At 44.8% G+C, this 16930-nt stretch overlaps 1 protein-coding gene across 7 annotated transcripts in view; it reads right to left on the bottom strand.

The window, feature by feature from the left end:
- The window catches only part of sgcg (sarcoglycan, gamma), a 1035170-nt gene that overhangs the window by 855885 nt on the left and 162355 nt on the right, over positions 1-16930 (bottom strand). For 2 of the 7 annotated variants that reach the window (XM_070892209.1, XM_070892206.1), the window contains exon 3: positions 10833-10934. The exons of 2 other annotated variants lie outside the window; for them this stretch is intronic. The gene's annotated coding sequence lies outside the window, so the exon portion shown is untranslated. Of the gene's footprint in view, positions 1-10812; positions 10942-16930 lie in introns of those variants that run through there. 3 more of the 7 variants (XM_070892210.1, XM_070892207.1, XM_070892215.1) reach the window with 3 other exon arrangements.

Genomic DNA, 16930 nt, shown 5'->3' with positions numbered 1-16930 from the left:
TGTCAGGTAAAGATTGGTCTACATACAAAAGAGAGCACTTGTGTTTTCATTTTGGGAAAGCTCTGCCATCCCATCCCCCACCCAGATATGGCAGACGTGGTCAGGACCTTTTGAAGCAGGCTTGTCTGGCGGGATATTGGGTTGAATTCGCCTCACCCTGCAACCTTTGGTGGGGTCAGCGCCAAAGTCATCATTGGGCAGATTTAGGCAAAGTATCAGAGGCATGAGAAATTGTGGCCCCACTGCGTTCACCAATTCTCTTTCTAAAGATCTTATTCATGAACCTTTTATGGATCTGCAAAATATGGATCAGCACCATTTCCATGCAATTTGTTATTTAGAACATCAAATTTATTTGTAACTCCCCTAGGGTGGGGAGATTTCCTCTATGTGTCAGCTGTAACAAAACTACCAACTTGTTTATGATGAATGGATTTATGATTTCAGTACACATAACATACAGATGAAATCTACCCCATACCTCGCAATGTTCTCTGAATACTGTGCCATTTTTCATCATCCATTGGGTAGCAAAAGAAACAAATGCACCAACAGAGGTATACAAAAAATCCACATGTATCTGTAATTCATTAAAAGTCTTTCATCTAGTGCACACTTTCTGCTCGTCACACTTACCATTTGTTCTCACATTTTTTGCTATTAAACTTTATTGATTGCCTCAAAGTAAAACAGCGGCACTCCCGATGCCACATGGCATTAGCTAGTAATATATTAGAAAAATACTGGCTAGCTAGCAGAGTCCAAACTTAAGATCCATATGACTAACAAAGCATTTGAGGTACACTACTTGAATTTTTATGTTTCCTCCATATAATGTCCTCTGTACTTTTTGGAATTAATAATAGGCCCAGCCCATGTACTGCAGTTGTGCAGGGCATTGGTGAGGCCTCACCTGGAATATTGTGTTCAGTTTTGGTCTCCTAATCTCAGGAAGGACGTTCTTGCTATTGAGAGAGTGCAGCGAAGGTTCACCAGACTGATTCCCGGGATGGCAGGACTGACATATGAGGAGAGACTGGATCGACTGGGCCTTTATTGACTGGAATTTAGAAGGATGAGAGGGGATCTCATAGAAACATATAAAATTCTGACGGGACTGGACAGGTTAAATGCAAGGAGAATGTTCCCGATGTTGGGGAAGTCCAGAACCAGGGGACACTGTCTAAGGATAAGGGGTAAGCCATTTAGGACTGAGATGAGGAGAAGCTTCTTCACTCAGAGAGTTGTTAACCTGTGGAATTCACTACCGCAGAGAGTTGTTGATGCCAGTTCATTGGATATATTCAAGAGGGAGTTAGATATGGCTCTTACGGCTAAAGGGATCAAGGGGTATGGAGAGAAAGCAGGAAAGGGGTACTGAGGGAATGATCAGCCATGATCTTATTGAATGGTGGTGCAGGCTCGAAGGGCCGAATGGCCTACTCCTGCACCTATTTTCTATGTTTCTATTCTGCCTGTTCCAACAAAAATGTGCAAAAATGTGACTGGCTTGTATACACTGACGCATAGGTCTGGCACATATAAGATTACAGACAATGGCACCTGAATAAAAAGCATCCCATCGATCATCTTCATATATTGGTTGGTTATGGTTGACATGTTGCTTATATGTGTTTCCCATATCTGTTAATGGACAGTATAAATGGCCCGAAACAATGCAAATGGGAATTGGAAATAAATATTGGAAAACTGCTACATGTGATGACTGTGATACACCAGAAAATAGGATTTGATTTTTGCTTCCTGCTTTTTACGTCCATGCATTCATCAAACTCTTATTATGGCTATTTGTGGATCCCATCAGGTGCAATCAGAATGGCTGCTACTTAGCTTGTGAACAATGTAGAGCAAGTACATGCACCATTCTGTGCACACTTTACCTGACTGTAACAGTCAGAGTCAGGCAGTCAAATTAATTTTCAAATGCTCTGCACGATAAACATTCATGGAATAACCTGGGTCCAACAGCTGAGCATTTTTTTTTAAAACACGCATTTAATTGGTTCTTATCCCTAATAGGAAAATGAAATTTAATTTAAAGGCCAATTTCTTTTTTAATTCCAAGCTGTTTCCGTTACTGGAATTTGCTAAGAGTGGCAGCACAGCAGTAACAGATAGAAATTACTCCACTCAGCATAATCTCAGGCTGCCACGGCATCCAAATTCCTCCTTTTTTATACTAAAGTTATCCAGTATTAACATTGGATGATACGAATCTACATTTCCATATTGGAATATCCTTCAGAACATTGTAGATTTATCATTTTTCCCATGCAATGCTAAAAGACAATATCTTAAATCTTAGAGCAGTTTTAATGACTTAGATAATATGAATGGCTTCCTCACACTGCACTTTTCACCTCCGGATCAAAACTGGGGCTGACTTGGCTCACTTGCAAATTTCTATGCCTTTTCAAATTGAAGTCAGTTGTAAGGAAGTCAAGCTTGAGTAAGAGCTCCGAAACAAAGATATAAATGATTTGCCAGTGCTGCATAGCTTAATGAGACATTTCCTATAACAATGTCATTGTGGCTGAATATTTAGAACGAGGGTGTAATTTTCCCTGTGAGTGCTAGTTTTAGATATAGATGCAGTGATCCTTGGGCCTTTGCAAGGACAGAGGGAATGTTGGTCTTTGCCCCTTCTGCTGTTACCTGTATATGGGAGCCTCAATCCCAAATCTGACAAAATTGGCGCTGCACTCAACCGGGCCGCAGGCACACTTGCACCGAAAGCAGGGATGGCTGGCCCTGTTGAGTTTTTTGAGCCAAAGCATAGTTGGCTCTGTTGCAGGGCCAGAGTATACACCACCAGAATCCCAGCAGACTGAAACCTTGCAATCAGCCCAGCACACTCACACCTTCCAATATGGAATCACCGACATTAGATTATCAAATCACAATCACAAAAAGAAGCACCATAGCATATCAGGCTGACAACGTTGGCAGACTGTACAATGGATAAACCGAAGGGGCGGAATTGTCCCGATTGGGGGCAGTAACCTTCCGGGGCCGGGACTTTTAGCGCTCAGCCCGGAAGTCCTGCCCCCAATGCGGAATTGGAGCGTTGACTCCGGTGCTCTGCTTCCTTTGGGGGCAGTACCGGGGTGTTGGCACTGAGTCCAACGCTATGCAGATGCTCCGCTTAGCACTGATGTGCTACAATGCCCCTCCCTTTCCAACAAAGATGGCGGCCCAGGGTGTTGCAGGCCTCCCCTTTAAACAGCGCCCCGGGAGCGGATGTCCGCCAACTTTGCGACCCGTGGGCCAATTCCCCCTGCGTGGAGGTCGGGGCTCTAATGGTGGGGCGTGGCGCTGCCGGGACAGCGTCTCCCAAACTTCTGGGGCAATTTCCTAGGAGGCAATAGCGCCCCCTCCCCCAGGCAAAAACTGCTTTGCTCCCCGGAGGTGCTAACGGGGCTATAAAAAGGGGTAATTTCACCTCTTAAAATACTACATTGGTGGAAAGAAAGCAGGAGCTCAGTAAAAGTTGGGAACAGATGATATTTGAGTAAATAAGCTGGAAAATAAGCATCAGCAGCTGTAAAGAGAAAAAAAAGAGACTCAGTTCTGTGATTTTCCCCACGATAGCCAGTTTTAGGTGTATGCGGTTACATCTAAAATGTTAACCTCTTTTCTCTGACTGACCTGCTGTGTATTTCCAGCAGTTCTGTTTTTCCAATTTCCTATATTTGCAGTTTTGTATGCCTTACAAAGAAGCTTTGTATTGGAGGCACCAGAGGCGGAAAGCACCCCAAGGATCAGCCAGAGGAGCAGCAGCAGCAGCCTAAAGATCGGCAGGAATGCATGAGGTGGCTGGCTGCTGGGTGTCAATATAGGCCGCCTGGGACTGAGGTAGCACTTGTTTCACCAGGGTGTAAGACTCTGAGCCGGTACTTTGGAGGGACAGTGACCAATGGTGCATGCTGCAAAGTGCTAGCATCACTGGATTCCAAGGAACTTGTTGCTTCCTGTGGCTGTGACATTGAAAGGAGGTAGAGAGGAAGAGATGTTAAAATGGTTTCGGTTCATTTGGATGAATATTAAACATCCCATGGCATTTTTTGAAGAAGAGCAGAGAGTTCTCCTGATGTTCCGGTCAATATTCTTCCCTCAACAAATATAATCAAAAATACATTAGCAGGCTATTTATTTCAGTGCTGAGTGTTGGGCTTTGCTTGCACAGAATAGTTGCCACATTTGTCAACGTAACAGCTACTGCATTAGGAAAGTAATTCATCGTGTGAAGCTCTTTGAGATGCTTTGATGTGATAAGTTGCTATTTAAACATAACTCTTATTCTTATTGGATGAGTTATCATACTCCTCGTGCCTCAAAATATTCAGATGCTGGGTCCTAAAGCTCCTCATTACATGGTTTACTCATTTAGTGAAAATCCAGAATTTTATAAATCTTTAATAATATTATGGGGAAAATACAAACTCGCAATACATTATTTACATCCGCCCATGAGCAATCCACTGATTCAGAGAGATCAATAATATATTAGGAATACCCTCAGTGAGAGTGGGAATAACCCAATTGTGAAACATAGCACAAATCAGACTGATGGTTTTGACATGCGTTTTTGATAAGATTTTACAATTGTGAAACAGAGATAATATGGGTCAGCATAGAAACAATGCAATCTTTTTGGGGTCTGACATCTTACTCAATTGCAGCACAACCACATCATCTCAGTTTCCTACTAGGACTATACTTAGTGACTGGCAGGAAAGTACTGTGCTCATTTATTTATTTAAGAATTTGTTTATCTGGAACACCCCCCTTAGAATTAAGCTGCATGTTTCTGTGAAGCAAACATGCATATTGGAAATGCAGAACAGGTCAGGCAGCATCTGAAAGAGAAAGATAGGCCCATGTTTTGAGTCATTTTTTTTTCCCTTTCAATTTCCTGACTTATATATTTTCAAAATTTACAGTTTCAATTTTTACATCTGCATGATTATCCGGCATACTGTATCATGTACATAAAAGCACAATGAAAGTGCTGAATTAATCCTGGATCATTATAGAAATCATAGAATCATAGAAATTTACAGCACGGAAGGTGGCCCTGCGGCCCACCGTATCTGTGCCGACCAAAAAAGGGCTATCCAGCCTAATCCGACTTTCCAGCTCTTGGTCTATAGCCCTGTAGGTTACAGCACTTCAAGTGCACATCCAAGTACTTTTTAAATACAATAATGGTTTCTGCCTCTAACACCCTTTTAGTCAGTGAGTTCCAGACCCTCTCCATCCTCTGGGTGGAAAAATTTCTCCTCAAATCCCCTATAATCCTTTTACCAATTATAAATATGATATAAATAAATATTATACACAAGAACTAATAATAAAACAATAACAATTGGCATATATTTAGATGAAAGAGAAAGATCAAAAAAATACAAAAGAAGAATTGTTATTAAATTTTAAGTTTAAGGGGTTACACAGAGCAGCACACAAATAAAACAAGGACCAATTAACTTTCTGAATTCCTCCTGATCAGTTGCTTTTATCTATGTTTTTTTTCCTGTTCCTGGATCTGGTTTTCAGAGAACTAAGCCCTGAAATTCCAGAGGTCAGAGAGAACTGTAAAGCTTGAATTCCTTCAAGGGGGTAGGTGTTTGATATGGAACCCAATTCTGCCAGGATTCTGTCCCATTTAGATTGGCCCTTTAAAATCAGGTGGGGGGTGCCATGGTCGGATCTTGCACCCACCCTCCACTGTCAAGACGGTATGTCTGGGGATGTTCCCAAGCTTCCTTGGATACGGCATGGTAGCATAGTGGCATCGGGTCCAAGTTTCCCCAGGAGTTGCTCCTTTTTTTTTGAGCAACTTGAATTTTCTGGACTATCTTTTTAGTTGCAATTCTAGCCATTTAATTTGCGCCAGTGTAAGTGAGTTAGTTAGGTTTTTTTTTGGTTCGGTTTTTGTTTCCAAAAGGGGGTGTTCCCAGCCACTTACCCCTGTTTTAGGCGTTTGGCCAGCAAATAGTTGCTCCAAACTAACTTAGGCCAGCGTATGTTGCCACTTCTGTCCGCACAGAAAGACCTTACTTACAGTTAAGGAATCGGTGCAAGTAACTACATTTAAAGCACCACCATGCACCAAACAAAGCACAAAAAGTAATAAGCAATTCATTAACAAATAAAATAGAATAAAATAAAGCACCAAGACCAAAGTAATAAGCAATCAGTAAATAACAAATAAAAAATAGAAGTCCTACCTTAGGGAACACAGCAGGCCACCAATGAGGGAGCCCATTCGGCCAGGGCTAGGGCGGCGTTCTTCGGGCCCCTCCCACACAGCCTGCAGCGCGCGTTTGCAGAAACGGCCTGCCAGGAGCTACTTCACATGCATATAGACTCTAGCGCGCATGTGCACAGGTTCCAGCTCTGCCCCAATCCATTGGGCCACACTGCGTCATGACCGAGGAGAGGCTGGGGAGCTGCCAGAATACGGACATCATTTTTCGGCGCGCTTGGAGGCGGAATAAAGCGGCGCACCTCAGGTGAGGGCACCAGAAAAACAGGTTATGGAAACTCTAGCCTTATGTTACTGACTATTAATCCAGAGACTTGGACCAATGATCTGGAGACATGAATTCAAATCTCACCATGACTGCTGGGGAATTTAAATTCAATTAATTAATAATTCTAGAATGAAAAGCTAGTATCAGTAATGGTGACCATGAAACTATTGGATTGTTCTAAAAACCCATCTGGTTCACTAATGTCCTTTAGGGAAAGAAATCTGCCGTTCTTACCTGGTCTGGCCTATATATGTGACTCCAGACCCACAGCAATGTGGTTGACTCTTAACTGCCCTCTGAAATGGCCTACCAAATCGCTCAGTTGTATAAGGCAACTCAGCACCACCTTCTCAAGGACAATTAGGGATGGGCAATAAATGCTGGCTTTGCCAGTGATGTCCACATAAGAACATAAGAACATCCCATGAATGATTTTTTTTAAATTCCACCCTTTAGACCCTTCATGAAGCCTCAGCAGAACTCACACCACCGAGAGCTAACACAAGTACCACCAAGGCCCCAGAAGTTCCTGAGAAAAAGATATTCAACTTTGGATGCGATCATTTGCACATTTCAAAAGGTGTACAGGCCACTTGGAGCTGAAGATATTTTTACCTTTTTCTCCTTCAATCCAGGGATGTGCCTGGGTGTTCCCCTAGCGTGTGATTTTTGGATGTTGCACTTCCAGGTAGTCAGATTGGGGCAGGTGCTACTGAAGGGTCCTTGCAGTTATGATGTGCTCATCCTGGTTATACAAATGACCCTGTCCCCAGGATTTGGGACAGGGACACCACTTGAGGCAAGGCGAGTTGAGGCTCCACCTCACTTGAACCAGTGGAGCAAGGCCCCAGGAATTTCAGGGCCTGAGTGTTAGAGAGTGCCTTCAATTTGTCATTTCTGTAGTGAGCGAGCCGAGGATAGTCACCTGTACACACAAATTGGCAGGTAGTTTTGGAGGGCACTAATCGAAGGGTGTGTTTATACTGAAACTTCAGTGTTGCCAAGAAACGGTTTCCACTTTCCGACAATGCTAAAATTGTAAAATAAATGTGGATTTAGGGCCCCACTTGTGGAGGCAGATGATATGTCACTCACATTAATCTGAGAGCAGCCAGGAGGTAGGGCATGGAATGTGTGGTGGGAGCCAAATAGATAGCTTCCAATGTTAAGCTGAAGATAGTTTTGGCTCCTCCATAACTTCATGTCTGACAAGAATTCAGCAGTGCAGTAATAGGTGAGAGTCGTGATGCAGAACTAAAGCTTGGGTGTCATCATTTTTCCATGCATATGGAGAAAGGAGATGAATTTATCCTGGGGTTCTCCTATTTACCTGCTGTAACTTCAATGGAAGAGTTATGGATATCTCAGAAAAATGTTTACACCATTTTGCCAGGGTTTCCATGGCTCCTCTGCTGATGTTATGGCAAACAAATGGGAGAACCTTGGTGAAAATTCACCCCCAATGCTGCTAAAAAAGAAAAAAAGAAAGAAAGACTTGCATTTATATAGCGCCTTTCACAACCACCGGACATCTCAAAGCGCTTTACACCCAATGAAGTACATTTTGGAGTGTTAGTCGCTGTTGCAATGTAGGAGATGCAGCAGCTAACCTGTGCACAAACAGCAATGTGATAATGACCAGTTAATCTGTTTTTCTGATGTTGATTGAGGGATAAATATTGGCCAGGATACCGGGGATAACTTCCCTGCTCCTCTTCGAAATAGTGCCATGGGATCTTTTATGTCCACCTGAATAAGGCCTCAGTTTAACATCTCATACGAAAGACAATACCTTCGACAGTGCAGCACTCCCTCAGCACTGCATTGGAGTGTCAGCCTTTATTTTTGTGCTCAAGTCCATGGAGTGGGACTATGAACCCACAACCTTCAGATTCAGAGGTGAGAGAGCGACCCACAGGGCCACAGCTGACATTGTAAGGGAAGTCATGTAGATGAAGAATAGGAGGAGCAAGAATGAAACCTTGGGATACATGAGAAATGGTCATGCAGTGTAGGACCAAATGCTATTGCAAAAACTTTGCTATCTACTTTAGGACAGGTAAGAATTAAGCATGAGATTACAATCCCATGGAGTTGGCCACAGAGAAGAGACTGGATAGGATAGGATTGGCAATCATGCTGAAGGCTATAGAGGTTGAGAAGAACAAGGAGGAATAATCCTTAGTCACTGTTATGGAATTGTTATTGGTAACTTTGACCAGGTTAGTTTTGGTACTGTGGGTGGGATGAAAACTAGACTGAAGGAATTGAAATAGGCAATGGTGGGTGAGATAAGCATGGAGGGGTGGGGCAGTGACACATTGAAAGACCTTGGAGAGAAAAAAGGTTAGAGATGGAGTGATAGATGGAAAGGCCAGTGGGATTAAGCATGAACTTTTTAAAGGAAGGAATGATCATGGCAGTTTTGAAGTTGCGGACACAGCTTCTGAAAAGAGAGGTAGTAATGATATTAGCAAGTATTAGGCCAAAAAGAGGTAGTTGAGTGATCAAAAATTAGGTCAGAATGGAGTTGAAGGATCTCATGAAGAACATGAATGTGATGAGGATTGGGAGGGGTGATGTAGCTACATTTCTGACAGTGCTTTTTACCACCAATGGGTAATAGGACAGTAGAATTATCATCCAGTGCAAAATCCAGTCCTAGCAGTGCCTCACATATTTAAAACTGTTTAGTAAACCTAAGGTTTTAAGTAGAAGTTTCAAAATATATATTCATTATATGATAAGAATTCATTTAAATCTATTCTGAAAATATCAAGTGGGCTGAACTATCTGGCTGACAGTCCTATTAAATGCAATAGTGAAGTTAGGAAACTGGAGTGGGAAGATGATTTAGGACTCAGGAGCTCACAGTGAGTTTTATCTAAATTAAAAGACTGTATGCACTGGTGCCCAAAGCAACTCCTCCTCCAGCTGTTTATTGACTCCGTTGAAATTCACACATGGTCCTCGCAGTGTTCTGGTCCAAAGATATTTTAAGCCTGGCAAAGAGTTAGCAGAAAAATGCACTCACATGGTGAGACCGACTTCACATACTGATCCTGTAGACTGATGCCATAAAACTGTGGCTGCTCTTGCTTCATAACATCTGCCCGCACTGCCCTCGGAGCGTTCGTTTGCTCCTTTAGAAACAAATGCCACACTCATGCAGTGCAACAGATTCTGATTTTAAAGATCAATACTCATTAAAGATTTTTTTTTCTTCTTTTAGGTGAGATCCAGTCCCATTTTGTTTGCAGACTTCGTGGCACTGGTTTCAGATGGATGAATTAGCAACAGGATTCAGAACAATTTGCAAGCAATCAGGCAGTTGAGGAGTCTGCTCTCACAAACATAGGGACACAAAAAAATCAGAAATAGATGAGATATGAAAGACAAGCTTTCCTGTGTAGCGTACTTCAATAATGAATAGTGACGGGGTGCAGTTGCTCCATATACCAAAAGGTTTGAATATCTAAGACTGCCCAATCTCTGGAGTTTGGTCGATGATATCATTTGCAAACTTACTTCTCTCTCTGCTATCAGATTCCAGTGTGTCCTGTTTTCTAATTCTAGAAGTGAGCCACACCCTGCCTCAGATACTTTGCTACACCATTAAATTCACATAAACTTAACAAAGCTTAAACAAATGTTACACAGACAAGCCAATACTTCTACACTCAGCATTTGAAATTGCAAAGTGACCCTTTTTGGTCTGTCATTGAAAACAAATGTTAAAAGTAGCAAATATATTTGTGGGGAACTGGAAAGCTGTAAATCAAGATCGGAGGCTTTCACTGCCATCATTTAAGAGCATTAACCTATAACACATTTTACTGTAGCTTTCCTAACATTTTACTCACTGCAAATCATCCAATGCCACACTGAATGGATGCAGGCTGAAATATGTCACCCATGACTACAGTATATAACTCAATACATAAACAAGTATACAGATCAATTAACTCCAAGGGCTTTAGTGTTGACATCTCTAGTCATCAGTTGTCCATGACACCTTGCATGGTTTTATCATCTATTACGCAAAATAACTGCACTTAAACTTCTCTGTATCACATCATGAGTAACAATCACCCATACTTATCAAATGGGAAGCTTGTCAAAAATAGAAAAGTACTGATTACAGTTTCATATGGAAACGAAAAGTGTTTCTCCTGTTAATGAAAAGGTAACGTATAAATAACGGCATTTTATTAAAAGTACAATGTCAGATACAATAAAGGTGAAGGTTAACTACCAAGTTGCAGTGTTTCCTACCCTAGTTTCTTGCGCTGGGCTTGTTTTTCTGTTGAGGTCTCCCTGGATTGCTGAGCTTCACACTACTGTTCAGTGCTGAGACTGGTATCAGACATCCAACAGCTGCAGGTCATAAATTTAGGTCTGTCATGGTTCAAACTAATCATGTGGGTACCAGACACCCATTGCCTTTTATAAATTCCCTGCCCAGGATTCCTTTTCTCTGCTTGCATTCAAAATATTTACTACTATTCGAAAAAATGATTAACTGGTAGCTTTCAAACCTCCAGACTTGATTATAATAAATACTTGGCAAATGCTTCTTTATTTATATGCAAGGTTTTGAAAAAAATATATATACACAATGGAACCCTTCAGACTCTTGTGACCAGACGCTCCCACAACACAATGCCACAAATGCTATTTGAAGTAACACTTTGCAAGAGTATAAGAAGAGGTTTTGCACCAGCATCAGGGCAAATCGCCCTTTCCCCTCCCTCGTGTTGCAGCCCCACCACTCGGGCAAGCTGCCTGAAAGCAGCTTTGTATTCCGACTGCTTGACACGGCTCGTTTTCCTTTTTGTTCAGGGCAAAGTCATGGGGAGATTTGTGAAAAGATGGGATTGGTTATAGTTAGTCTTGGGCCAGGGAATCCTTTTTATATGTATCTTTAAAAATCTACATTCAATGCATTAGGCTCTATTCCTTGCTCAGACCAGAATTGCAACATCATATTGAATTTTGCTTTAGCTTTGGAAGAGAGATGGGGATGGGTGGGGGTTGGGCAATAAAAGAGTTAAAATGAAGACATTAAGGGCTAGAAATTCAGTATCGCCCACTTTGAGGTGGTGACGCCGCCGGTGCGCTACCTTTAGTGCCGGGCAATGTCTACTGCCACAAAGTGAGATACAGGTTGAACCTCCCTTATCCAGGACTCCCTTATCCGGCTCACCCCTCGTCCGGCATTATTCCCGGCCGCTCCGACATGAACAAATTGAAGTCCTTCCTCGCTGCTAACTCCCGCAACCGCTGGCCTGACCCCGCGATCCACCGTTTCCCCCCCACCCCACCCCCCCAAGATCTCTCTGCCGCACTCCCAGCCCCAAGCCCCGATATCCCCTTGCTCAGTATCTGTGCCATCCAATTTAATGTGACCGCCCCCATTCGGCAAAATCCCTTATCCGGCACAGGCCAGGTCCCGAGGGTGCCGGATAAGAGAGGTTCAACCTGTATTCAGTTGTATCGCCCCAAGAGGAGAGTGGTGCATTAAGGGTGTCATGTATTCAACTGTCTTTGTAACCCATGTATAAACTGACCTAAGTTGTACACCATGAGAACATTGACCACTAGGTGGTGAACTTGTGGGAGACACTCCTAACTTGGACTTTCAGGTATAAAAGGTGAAGCTCCACCCACCTTCATCACTTCAGTGCTGGCTAATAAAGGTTACTGGTCACAGAGTGACCTTCTCTCTAGTATGGGCCTCGTGTGCATTTATACTGTATAGTAAGAACATATTATTAGCGACGAGAAACTGGGATTTAAACCATGCGAGCATGGCCACTAGCAGCACAGATGAGAGGTACTGTGTTGGTGATGATTGGGACGATTTTATTGAGAGACTACAGCAAAGTTTCGTCACTAAGGAATGGCTGGGACAGGATTCGGCCGACAAATGCAGGGCTCATCTCCTGATGGTTTGTGGATCCAGGATGAACTCCCCGATGAAGGACCTTCTAGTGCCAGAGAAGCCGGCGGACAAGACTTTTGATGAGCTCAGTAAGTTGATCGGGGAACACTTTAAACCGGCGAGCAGCATGCACATGGCGAGACACCGGTTTTACACGCACCGGCGGCGAGAAGGGTAAAGCGTTCCAGACTTCGTGGCAGACCTCCGGCGACTGGCGAACCTATGTAAGTTCCCAGATGCATGCAGAGCGGAGATGCTGCAAGACTTTTTTATTGAGGGCATCGGGCATGCTGGGGTTTTCAGGAAACAGATTGAGACCAAAGACTTGACCCTGGAAACGGCGGCTTTGATGGCCCAAACATTGATCTCAGGGGAGGAAGAGACCAGAATGATGTTTGACAAAAATCTTGGTTTAAATGCAGCAAATGGACAGGAAGTCAACATTGTTAACGCAGCACACAGTTCTCCAGACAGGGGCAATCAGACATGCCTGAGCATGTAGTCGAACCCAAAAGGTGGAATTCAACAGAGACAATGGCTAACTGAACGGCGATTCATGCCATCGCAAGGGACAATGCGGCCAGTAATGGGGCCATCAACACCTGTCAATGGTGCGCTTAAGGACAGTTACAGAGACAGTCAGAGACGATCAACTGGTAATGCACCTTTTGTTTCCAACAACGGCTCATGTTGGAGGTGTGGAGGCAAACACATAGCCAGAGCTTGCAGGTATCAGCAATATAGCTGCAGAAACTGCAACGTCAGCGGTCACTTGGCGCGTATGTGCAGGAAGCCTGCAGCCAGGTTGATGTACAAGGAGGACGGGTCCGATGTAAGCCCTACAAGGCCAAATGGACACTGGGGTAAATTGCTGGAAGCTGAAGTTCAGCGAGTTCATGTGGAGCACATATACAGTTCATACACCAAGACGCCACCGATAATGATGAAAGTGCTCCTCAATGGCATCCCAGTATCAATGGAGCTAGACACGTGGGCCAACCAGTCACTGATGAGTATCAAACAGTTCGATAAGTTGTGGGCATCCAAGGCCAGGAGACCGAAATTATTGCCAACTGACGCATAGCTACAGACATATACAAAGGAGATCATTTCGGTGCGAGGGAGCGCCAAGGTAGTCGTGACCCACAAAGATTCGGAGAACAGGTTGCCACTCTGAATTGTCCCAGGGGACGGTCCCGCACTGCTGGGGAGGAGTTGGCTTGCTGTCATGAACTGGAAATGGGGCGATGTCAATGCAATTTCTTCGGTGGAGTGAATATCATGCTCACACGTCCTGAACAAATTTGACTCACTATTTCAACCTGGCATTGGCACTTTCATGGGGACCAAGGTAGTGATTCACATAAACCCGGACACCAGATCAATACGCCACAAGGCCAGAGCGGTGCCGTACGTGATGCGGGAAAATACAGAAGGCAAATTAGTCCGCCTGCTGAGGGAAGGCATCATCTCGCCAGTCGAATTCAGTGATTGGGCGAGCCCGATTGTGCCGGTGCTCAAGGCGGATGGGTCGGTCAGGATATGTGGTGATTACAAGGCCACATTAATCGGGTGTCACTCCAAGACCAGTACCCGCTACCGAGAGCGGAGGACCTCTTTGCGACGCTATCCGGTGGCAAACTTTTTTCAAAATTGGACCTGACCTCAGCTTATATGACCCAGGAGCTGACGAGTGAGTCGAAGAAGCTGACCACCATCACGACACACAAGGGGTTGTTTGAGTACAACAGATGTCCGTTTGGGATTCGCTCGGCTGCCGTGATCTTTCAACGAAATATGGAAAGCCTCCTCAAGTCGATTCCAAGGACAGTGGTTTTTTAAGATGACATCCTCATCACGGGTTGTGATACTGAAGAACACCTCCGCAACCTGGAGGAGGTGCTACGCAGACTGGACCAGGTGGGTCTGCGACTGAAAAAGGCGAAGTGATTCTTCCTAGCTCCAGAGGTAGAATTCCTGGAGATGAGGGTAGCAGCAGACGGGATCTGACCTACAGCGTCCAAAACAGAAGCTATCCAGAGAGCACCCAGACCCCGTAACACGACGGAGCTGTGTTCGTTCCTGGGGCTCCTGAACTATTTTGGTAACTTTCTTCCCAAATTGAGCACGCTGCTAGAGCCGCTACACGTGCTCCTATGCAAAGGTCGTGAATGGGTTTGGGGGGACAGCCAGGAAAGGGCTTTTGATAGAGCACTAAATTTGTTATGCTCCAACAATCTGTTAACACTATATGACCCACGTAAGAAACTTGTTTTAATGTGCGATGCGTCGTCCTATGGGGTTGGGTGTGTGTTGCAGCATGTTAATGCCAATGATCAGTTACAGCCGGTAGCTTATGCCTCCAGAAGTCTGTCCCAGGCAGAACGGGGCTATGAGATGGTAGAAAAGAAGCGCTTGCATGAGTATATGCTGTAAAAAAAATGCACCAGTACCTGTTTGGCAGGAAATTTGAGCTGGAGACAGATCACAAACCCCTAACATCCCTTTTGGCTGATAACAAGGCCATAAATGCAAATGCATCAGCCCGAATACAGAGGTGGGCACTCACGTTAGCCGCTTATGACTATACAATTCGGCACAGACCGGGCACCGAAAACTGCGCCGTTGCAAAACTCCACAATGAGCACCCGGGCATTGTCATGATGAAGGCAATTGCCAGGTCACACGTTTGGTGGCCAGGGATAGATGCAGACCTGGAATTTTGTGTTCGCAGGTGCAACACGTGTGCCCAGCTGGGCAATGCGCCCAGGGAAGCCCCCCTTAGCCCCTGGTCCTGGTCTGCCAAGCCATGGTCACACATCCATGTGGACTACGCAGGTCCTTTCATGGGAAAAATGCTTTTGGTTGTAGTCGACGCCTACTCCAAATGGATCGAGTGTGACATTCTCAATTCAAGCACATCCTCTGCCACGGTAGAAAGTCTACGAGCAATGTTCGCCGCCCATGGTCTATTGGACGTCTTGGTCAGCGACAATGGCCCATGCTTTACAAGCATTAAATTCCAGGACTTCATGGCAGGAAATGGTATCAACCATGTCAGAATGGCACCGTTCAAGCCAGTCTCAAACGGCCAGGTGGAACGAGCAGTGCAGATAATCAAACAGAGGATGCTCAGAATCCAAAGGGGTTCCCTACAAAGCCGCTTATCATGTCTCCTGTTGGCCAATAGATCCCGACCACACTCGCTCACAGGGGTCCCACCCGCAGGGCTACTAATGAAAAGGACGCTCAAAACCAGGTTATCCCTTATACACCCCAACATGAAAGAAATTGTTGAGAGCAGGCGCCAGTCACAATGTGACTACCATGACGGGAATGCGAGGGCGCGATGTATTGATGTCAATGACCCTGTCTTTGTCCTCAACCAAGCTGCAGGGCCTAAATGGCTCGCAGGCACTGTGATTGCCAAAGAGCGGAGTAGGGTTTTGGTAGTTAAACTTACCAATGGACAAATCTGCCGCAAACACGTGGATCAAACAAAAAGGAGGTTCAGCAACCCCATAGAAGAAGCAGAGGAAGAACATGATGTAGTGTTCACTCCTCAACAGGTGACCAAACACAGGAACCAAGCGGAGGAGAGCCCAGTCACTGTGGGCAGTCCGGACAGGCCTGAGGCACCGCAAACAGCAGACACTCAGGCCAGCGCCCAACAACCGGAGCCCCAACTCAGGCGCTCTACAAGGAAGCGTAAATCACCAGAGAGACTTAACCTGTGATCCCAATAAGACTTTTGGGGGGGGGAGGTGATGTCATGTATTCAACTGTCTTTGTAACCCATGTATAAACTGACCTAAGTTGTACACCGTGAGAACATTGACCATTAGGTGGTGAACTTGTGGGAGACACTCCTAACCTGGACTTTCAGGTGTAAAAGGGGCAGCTCCACCCACCTTCGTCACTTGAGTGCTGGCTAATAAAGATTACTGGTCACAGAGTGACCTTCTCTCAAGTATGGGCCCCGTGTGCATTTATACTGTATAGTAAGGACATATTAAAGGGAAGCATTGCACAATCCTTTTTGGGCGCTAAAGGCCCATCGCGGGGCGGTAGTGCGGGAGTGTTTCTCAAGTTGAGGCGCGAGGATACCAGCATCCTAGCGCCTGAAGTGGAGGCGAGGTCGAACATGTGAAACCTGTAAAAAAATGGAAGGGAGGCTACGAACAGCCTTCCACAGGTAAGAGAGGTAAGTAATTATTAAAAATTTGACCCTCAACACTTACCTCTTCATTCCCTGCGATATCATCCCGGGATTCTCTGTGCATCGTCTGCTTCCCCCTGTCAGGAGTAGTCCTATGGCAGGGGAAAGCAGTCAATTTCAGAAACGCATCACAAAGGGGGCGATGCACACTCTTGACGTCACCAAGTGGGTGGCGCTAGAGTGCGCAGCGCTAAACGACAGCGCCGCCAC

The sequence above is a fragment of the Pristiophorus japonicus genome, chromosome 10, assembly GCF_044704955.1.
Source record: "Pristiophorus japonicus isolate sPriJap1 chromosome 10, sPriJap1.hap1, whole genome shotgun sequence".
In the NCBI taxonomy this organism is placed as follows: domain Eukaryota; kingdom Metazoa; phylum Chordata; class Chondrichthyes; family Pristiophoridae; genus Pristiophorus; species Pristiophorus japonicus.
This window is presented reverse-complemented; position numbering and strand designations above follow the sequence as displayed.